This window comes from Pristis pectinata, chromosome 18 (genome assembly GCF_009764475.1).
Source record: "Pristis pectinata isolate sPriPec2 chromosome 18, sPriPec2.1.pri, whole genome shotgun sequence".
In the NCBI taxonomy this organism is placed as follows: Eukaryota; Metazoa; Chordata; class Chondrichthyes; order Rhinopristiformes; family Pristidae; genus Pristis; species Pristis pectinata.
This window is the reverse complement of record NC_067422.1, coordinates 43,606,233-43,615,019: the sequence shown is the minus strand read 5'-3', so window position 1 is coordinate 43,615,019 and position 8,787 is coordinate 43,606,233. Positions and strand designations below refer to the sequence as shown.

At 53.9% G+C, this 8,787-nt stretch overlaps 1 long non-coding RNA gene across 1 annotated transcript; it reads left to right on the top strand.

Annotated features, from left to right (window-relative positions):
• Positions 1-4,946: 4,946 nt before the first annotated feature.
• Positions 4,947-7,916, top strand: LOC127579971 (uncharacterized). The gene is made up of 3 exons (XR_007957752.1): positions 4,947-5,036; positions 6,676-6,754; positions 7,835-7,916. It is a non-coding gene; the product is annotated as an uncharacterized LOC127579971 (long non-coding RNA).
• The last annotated feature ends 871 nt before the right edge of the window (positions 7,917-8,787 follow it).

Genomic DNA, 8,787 nt, shown 5'->3' with positions numbered 1-8,787 from the left:
TCTCTCTTATCCCCTCTCTCACCCCCTCTCACTCTTCTCACTTATCTCTCTCTCACACCCTCTATCTCTTTCTCACCCCCATTAAGAATCCCCTCTCACTCTCTCCAGCAACTCGCTCTCCCCCGCAAGAAATTCTCCCGACCCGGAATGGGGTCCCTTTGGTTGGGTTGGGCAGTGTCGGTGCAATACTTGACTGGAGAACGTAGGGAATTAATTTGGGGCAGTATAATGTTGGTGACCGAGTTCGGGGAGGTTGAGATGAGACCGAGGCAGGGGACGATCCTGCGGGACATGTGGAACAGGCACACGGATCCCACGGGATGAGACGGTTGATGACTCGAACAGCCTATCGTTTCACTTCGTCTCTCACCTCTCCTCTCCCTACCACATCCCCTTCCAGCACTAATTCCCACCACCTCCACATCCTCATTCCCCATCCCCATTTCCCCCTCGCCCTCCCCTCCCCACAGAGGCTGCTTAACGGCAGAGTCCCTCCAGCAGTGTGCGTGTTGCTGGAAAAATTTTGTGATTTCAGAGGTGAGTGGGGACAGTGAGGGAGCTAGGTGGGCCGAGTAAGTCGTAGCTGGCAGTGGGATGCAGAATGAGTGTGGTAGGAATGAGTGGGAGTCAGTTGGGTGTGAGGGAGTCAGTGGGAGGGCAGGAGAGAGTGGGACGGATACCTCTAGGATGCGGTGTGTTTTGGGAGGGAGGAGGAGGGATGCAGTGATCGGGAGGTTGGGCTAGGGGTCGAGGGATGGGTCGTGTGAGGACGTGTGCTGGAGGGAGGGGTGGAGTGGAGGGAGTCAGTGGGAGAGCGAACAAGGAGTGCATGTGTCGGAAAGTGTTGGAAGGACAGTTGGGAGGAGGTGGAGGCAGTTGGCTGTATGGAGGAGGGAGTGGAGTGAGGAGGGTGGAGTGAGAAAGAGCTGGTGGGAAAGAAGGAGGTTCTAGGGTGTTTAAGGGATTCGTCACCTCGTCCCTCTTATTCGCCTCCTCTCCGCATCTTTACTTTCTCAAACACTCTCCACTTTCTCAGCCTGAATCTGTCCCTCTCTCTCTCTCCTCTCTTTTACTTCCCTGTGTTTTCCCCTTTCTCCCAATTTCTCTCCTTTTGATTCCTTCTGCTGCATTTCTCTCTCCACCTCTCCCATCCACCCTCGTCGGCACCGGCCCTCCCACTCTCTCCCTCTCCCACTCCGAGGTGAGGGATGCCGCAGAGACCTGTAAGGAGGGAAGCAGACAGTATGAGCGGAATGGGCAGGGTTGGAGGAAGGGAAGGGTGAGTGATAGAGGAGGGAAAGATGGAGGAAAGTGTGGGTGGAATGAAGGAAGGGATGAGAATAAGTGAGGGTGGGGAGAGGAAGGAGGGAGATGGAAGGAGGGTTCAGGAAGGAAATATGGAGGGAGAGGGAGGGGAGATGGAGGGAGGGTGAGAAAGAGTATGAAAGGGAGGAAAAGGGGAGGGGAGCGAGAGGAGTGAGAGAGGGAAGAGAAGATAATGGGGAGAGTGAAGGTGAGTGGGGAGCGAGGGGAGTACGGAGATTGGTGGAAAGGGAAGGAAGGATGGACAGAGGGAGGGGAGAGGGAGGAAGGGGAAGGTGCAGAGGGAGTGGATAGGAGGAGGAAGCGGGAGGGAGAGAGTGGAAAAAAGAGAGAAAAGTCGCAGTTATCTTGTTGCATAATGCACATGTCTGCACAGGCGCAATGAAAAACTCACTTACAGTCGCATCACATGCACATCGCATCTGACACACAACAGTCACCAGAAAAAAAACACTTGAACATAACTTAGACACATATTTTCGAAGAAAGAACACAATTTCAACAAAAAAAACGAAGTCAATTTTCGTGCAAAGCAGTCGTTGTGTTGTTGTACTGAAGTTGCGATTGTCATTGTGCGGTTAGTTCAAGAAGCGAATTGTTGAAGTTAATCAGCTGTGAGGGAAAGATGTGCAGAGTGCGCGCATTCCATCCCTGTCAATAACTCGCTATCAGGAAGGTATTTAAAATTGAACCACTACTGCTCAGAGGGTGCAATGATGGGGGCGATGGGGAGAGTCCACTGTCATTGACCACTGGAGGATTGAGCGCATCGCCGCTGATCAACACCATCACCACCCGTGACAGCTACCAAAGTCTAGACCCAGGGGTGCAGATACACGCTGTGTCCGTGCAGCACATCCTGAGTATGTACAGAGAACGAACTGCCAGAGAAGTGTGGGGGTGTGGGAAGGAGGAGGACAGAGCCTTAGAGGGAGAGGGTGGGAGTGAAAGAGATCTCGAGTGAAGAGGGAAGCAGAGGAGGAGAGGAGGGGGAGAGGGAGGTAGTGAGTGAGGGAGTGAGGGCGGAAGGAGGGCAAGAGTTAGCGAGGTGGAGTAAGTAGGAGGGAAGGGAGTGAGTTGGTGGGGTGGGTGAAGAGGTGGGAATTGTTGGGAGGGAGGGTGGGAGGGTGTTGGTGGGGAGGAAAGAGGGGTGGGATTTAGTGCGGCTGTAGGACGGGACGGAGTTTGTGAGGAGTCAGAGCGAGCTGGTCGGAGATTCCGTCTCTCGTCCCTCTTATTCCCTCTCCTCTCCCCTAGTGCTTCATCACCCTCTCTACTTTCTCAAGTTCTGTGCTTTCTCACTCCTCACTCTCTGTTCCACCCTCTTTTTCCTCTCTTTTACTCCCCTCTTTCTCTACCCTCTCCCGACTTCGTTCTCTCTCCCTCCACTTGCTCTTTTCACCATATGTTTATCTCCCCCTCTCCCTTGTTCTCTCAGCCTCGCCGGCTCTCCCACTTCCTCTTTCTAGATCCCAGATGAGTGGCTTACCGCAGAGATCTGGAAGGAGGGGCAGCGGAGGGAGTGAGGGGATGAAGGGGCAGGTAAAGGGCGGGTGTCCCGAATAAAGGAGATGGGGAGGATGGTGAGAAGGGAGGGAACGTTGGAGGGAAGGGAGCTGAGGGAGAGGAAGGGAGGGGAGGGGAAGGAGGGAGGAGAGGTAGCGGAAGGAAGGAGGGAAGGGAGTGGAAGGAGGAGGGAGAGGGAGGAAAAGTGAGTGGGTAGAAAGGGAAGGGAGGGAGTGATAGGAGAAGAGTGAGAAACAGAGATACAGAGAGAGGGAGTGAGAAAGGGAGAGAGGGAGGGAGAAAAGGAAGGAGAGAGGAAGAGGTATGGGAAGGGAGGTGAGAAGGGAAAGAGCGGGAAGTGACTGGAGGATAGACAGTAAGAGGAAGAAGGAAGAGGAATGGAGAGGGAAGAGATAAAAGTTTCAGTCGAATTTATTGTCATCTGCACATGTGTGCACCGGTGCAATAAAACACTCACTTGCAGTCGCATCACAGGCGCAGAGACCTTGAGGTGTGAGTGCGGAGGCAGAACTGCCAGAGAATATGTGGGGAGGAGGGTAGAGAGGTTAAGAGGGATAAGGAGGGGGAGGAGGGAGTGGGGTGTGAAAGGACATGTAGTGAGTAGTGAAGGAGTGAGGAGAGGCAGTTGGTGGGGAGGCAGCAGGGGAGGGAGTTGATAGCGATGGCGGAGGAGGAGGGAGGTTGTGGCGAGGGTGAAAGGTGAGGGAGCTGCTGGGCAGCGAGGAGGTAGGGAGTTAGTGGGGAAATTCCACCCCTGGTCCCTCATATTCACCTCCACCACCTCTACTTTCTCCTCCTCTCTACTTTCTCCGCCCTCACTCTGCATTCCTCTCTCTCTTTCCCTCTCTTTTACTCCCCACGTTCTCTCCCTTCCCTGGCTATTTCTTTCTCTCTCCCTCTCTCGGTTCCCTTTCCAATATTTCTATGTCCCTTCTCACTCTACCTCTCCTCAGCTCCTGCTCTCCCACTCTCTCCCTCTCTCTCCCAGGTCAAGGACGCCGCAGAGACCTGGAAGAAGCGGAAGCAGAGGGAAGGAGAAGAAGGAGGGGAAGGGGCAGGGCGGGTGGAGGGGAATGGTGAGTGAACATGGAGGGTAAGATGGAGTGGTGGGAGGTGAGATGGAGGGGAAGGAGGGAAGGGAGGGATGGAGGGAGTGATTGAGGGAGAAAGCGTAGGTGAGATGGAGGAAAGGGAGGAGGACGACGGAGCGAGGGAGGGAGAAAGGGAGAAAGTGAGGGATGGAGAATATGACAGAAAGGAGGGAAGGGGAATGGGGAGGAAGCGGAGAGAGGGGGAAGAGGAGGGAAGCTCGTAGAGAGGGTGGGGAGTGGTCGGAAGGGTAAGTGGAGGGAAGGGAAGGGGAGGGAGGAGGAAAGGAAAAAAATGAAAGAAAATTGCAGTCGGGTTTATTGCCAAATGCATATGTACGCACCGGTGAATGAAAAATCATAGTCATTTCACAGGCATCGGAGACACAACATTCCCCAGTTAAAAAAAATCAATATAAACATAAATTACACTTTTTACAAGAAAACACAATTAGAACAATAAAGTCAATTTTACTGTAAAATGGTCATTGAGTTGCTCTCATGAGGCAGTGATTGGGTTGTCCCGGTTGGTTCAGGAAACAAATGGTTGAAGGGAGGCAACTTTTCTTGAATTTGGTGTGGGACTGCAGACTTCTGTACCTCCTGCCCGTTGGTAGCTGTGAGAAGATCGCATTGCAAGTATGGTGGGGCCTTTGATGATAGATACACTTTCTTGAGGAAGCGCCCCCTGTAGATGCTACCGTTGGTGGGAGAGATGTGCCCGTGATGCATTGCGCCGTCCATCGCTCTCTGCAGATTACTACTTGCCCACACATTGGAATTATTGCATCAGACCGTGATGCAAGCAGTCAGTATTTTTCCAATACGGAGAAGGGGGAAGGGGAATATACATAGTGTCCACATTCCAACCCTTGTCAGTGACCTGGTATTATCGAGATTGAGGCGACCAGTTTAATATTTAACCACCACTGTCCAGTCGGCGCAGTGATTGGGGGAGGGATGGGGAGGGTCCACAGTCAGTGACTACTGGGTCAGTGGCTCCATCCCCGTTGATCTACACGATCCCCACGCGGGACAGAGAACAGAGACTGTACCCAGCGGTGCAGAGACACCCTGTGCCCGCGCAGCACTTCAAGAGTGAGTACGGAGACAACTGAAGATGCAAACTGCCAGAAAATGTCTAGGGGGGGAAGGGAGGAGGAAGGATGGGTGGAGTGAGGTAACGGTTGCGGATGAGAGGGAGAGAGAAGATCGAGGAAGTTGGGGCTGGTGGGAGAGGGGAGAAGGGAGGGTGGGGGAAGGGAGGGAGGGAGAGAGTGAAGGGTAGAGAGGTTTGGAGGGAGAGGGATTGAGTGGGTCGGGAGGGAGGAGGATTGAGGCGAGAGAGGTTGAGGAAGATAGGTTTTGGAAATCGGGAGGGAGAAAGTGAGGGAGTGAAACTGTGAGAATATAGAAAGGAGAATATGGAGAGAGTGGGAGAGAGAGGAGGAAAAGAGAGGGGGGATCGAGAACGCAACTCGAAATAGGAGTGAGAGAGAATGGAGGGAGAGTGTGAGGGGAAAGGGTGGGCAAGAGAGTGTGGAGAGAGATGTGGAGGTAGAGGGAGATGTAAGATATCGGGAGAGAGGTAGAATGAGAAGAAGGGAGACAAAGGAGAGAGAAGGAAGGAAGGGGACGGATAGAGGGAGAGAGAGCAAACGAGGCGAGAGGCGAGCATTGTAGAGGAGGCGAGGGACAGGGAGGGGAGAGGGTGGGAGAGAGGGTGGAGAGAGGAGGGAATGAGGGGGAGGGAGAGAGAGGGGAAGGTTGAGAGAGAGACAGAGAGATTAAACCGGAGAGGCAGAGAGGGGAAGAGGGCGAGAGTGTGTGTGTGTCAGTGAGGGTGAGTACACACAGACTCATTGACACCATAACCAGTTTGCTTCAACATTCTTCACCCAGTCAGTCGCTCCCCAGACCCGCTCCCACGCCCTTCTCCCTCCCACACCACCTCTCTCACTCCTCTTCTCACTCCTATACCTTCACCACCACTCCCTCTTTCTCCTACCCCATTCGATCTCTCTCATACCCACCTCACTCTCCTCTTCCGCAGAGTCTCCCCCTCGCTGTTCTGAACTCTCTCCAGATTTCTATGAGTTTAAAAAGACCAAAAGTCACAGGAAATGAACTAGACCATTCGTCCCAACGGGTCTGCTCAGTCATTTGATCATGGTTAATGTATTATTCCCTCTGAACTCCACTCTCCTCCCTTCTGGGGGAAAAAGAGAAGGGGATACCATGGGTAGAGAGACGGAGAGGGGTGAAGAGAGGAGGGGAGGGAGACCGAGGAGGAGACTGGGGAGAAGGAGTGCGGAAAAGGTGGTGGAGGGTGAGAGAGAAAGGGAGAGGGAGAGGGTACTGAGAAAATGGTGCAGAGGGGGCATGGAGAGAGGGGGACGACGGGTGAGATGGGGAGGGGGAGAGTGATAGAGTGGACAGAGAAGGGAAGAAGGACGGAAAGAGAAAGGGGTGTGGAAGGCGGAGGGTTAGAATTGAGCGATTTAAGGAGGGGAGGGGGATGGAGGGGAGAGGGTCCAGAGGGGAGAAAGGGAGAGATGGACAAAGGGGTGAGAAGGAGGAAGGCGGACATAGGAGGGCGAAGAGAACGGTGCTGGAGAGTGTTAAAAAACAGGGGGAGAGAGGGAGAGAGAGAGAGAGAGCAGGATGAGCCGGTGGGGGTGGAAGGGGGAAGTTGCGGAGGTCGACTCAGATTTACACCCTCTCTGGTTATCTACAGGAAGAAGGCGAGATGTACAGACTGATCACCACCCTCGCCCTCCTGGTGGGCGTCCACCCCACCTCAGCCGACAGCGGAGGTAAGTGCACGACCCTCTACCTCCTCCTCTCTCCTCACCCCAAATACCTCTCCCTCCTGGTGTAGCTCAGTTTCACCCAGAACGTTCCCACCACTGGATGGAAGGATGCGGGAGCTAACGGGGTCTAGAAAAGCTGCGACTGGGAGGGGGCTGTCTCTTCCCCTCGGCGCCTTGATCCCTGAGCGACGTCTGATACGAACCCCAACCAACTGCGGGTCACATGGTAGCTTCATATACAGTGGTGGGGGGCACTTGCCGAGTGTAGGATCCGTGTGTAGACTGGGCCTGCAGGCATGATCGTGTTGGGAGCCGAGGTCGTCGGAGGTTGTGGCGTATGACGTTAGTGGTTTTTGCAGAGAATCCCCAGGGGAGTCGACGAGGTGGGGAATGACATTGCATACGAAGATCCCAAGTTATCACCGTCTCTTGGAGGTGGTGGAAAGTGGAGAGCGGGTTTGGGCAGCGTGTGTGTGTGTGTGTGTGTGTGTGTGTGGTGTGTGTGTGTGTGTGTGTGTTGTGTGTGATTCCCCTCTCTCTCCTTTCCCTTTACTTCCCTCTCTATGTCTCTCTCTCTCTCTCTCCCCCTCTCTACTTCCTCCATCGCCCGACACTCCCGTCCTCCCACCCCAGACAAATTCTCTTTCCCCGGCCCATCGGAAACAAGATTCTACCCCACTGTTATAAGATGATTGAACGGTTCCCTGGTCCGATTAGATGGACACTTGACATCAAAATCTACCACTTTCTGACTTTGCACATTATTTTCTGACTGCAATGCACTTTCTCTGTCGCTCAAACACTTTAGTCTGCAGTCTGTTATTGATCTTCCCTCATACTCCTTCGATGTACTGATGTGGTTAAATGATCTCTCTGGATGGTATGCAAAACACCGTTGTTCACTGTACCTAGATTCATGTGACAATAATAAACCAAATTACGATTTTTCTTCCTCTCCCTCCTCCTCCTCCCTCTCCACACATTCCTTGCTATCTTCTCTCCCTCCCTTTCTCCCACTCCCTCAATAATGCTTCCCCGACTTCTGTCTCTTCTCCCTCTCACTCTCTCCCTCCATCTCTCCAGGACTCCGGGGCAAGTCCCTCATCTTCTCCCAACCGTCCTTCACCTCCAACGTGAAGCTGCTGCCAAGCCGTTTCCTCGAGTTTAGGGCCTTCAGTCTGTGCCTGCGCTCGGCCACCAGTTAACACGCAACCACGCCCTGTTCTCTTACGCCCACCCGACAACGCCAACCAGCTGCTCTTCTGGGTGCTGGGACCACAGAAATTCCAGTTGGAGCTAGCGGCCCAGAATATCCCCTTCCTGTTGCCGGACCCGGGCTCACTACTCCGTCACCTCTGCGTCAGCTGGTAGACGGAGAAGGGACGGATCATCCTGTGGCCAGACGGCAGGCGGAGCCTGTTTAAGACGGCCGGACTGGGGCTGAAGGTGACGGCTGGTGGGGTGTTCATCCTGGGGAATGAGCAAGACCATGTGTGGGTGGCTTTGACGGGCAGCAGCGCTTCGTGGGAGAGCTACCCCAGGTCAACCTGTGGGACCTGGTGCTGGGGCCGCGGGAGGTCGGTGAGATCAACCGGGGTTGTGGGTGCCTCGGGGGAAACGTCATCGATTGGCCACGGTGGCGTTCGAGAGCAGAGGGACGGTGGGGATCAGTGATAGTCCGGAGTGTGATTTGTGAGGGGAGACGTAGGGAGCAGTGGGTAGGGACTGAATAGGTGAATAAATTTGAAGTGAACTGGAGTTACAGTGTCAAATAGTCTGTCGCACATTCGCACTGACTCTCTCTCTCTCTCTATCTGTCTATCGTTCTGTCGTACTGCTCTCCTCCTCTCCCTTTCTCTCATCCACCCACCCACCACGCTCATTCTCTCATCACCCCACATAGGCCAGAAGACACAAAAGCCTGAGAAAACGGACTACTGGGCTCAAGGACAGCTTCTACCCCGCTGTTAGAAGTCAAAGTGGAGACATATGCATAAGTGCGCGTCTGCACAGGTTCAATGAAAAACTTTATTGCA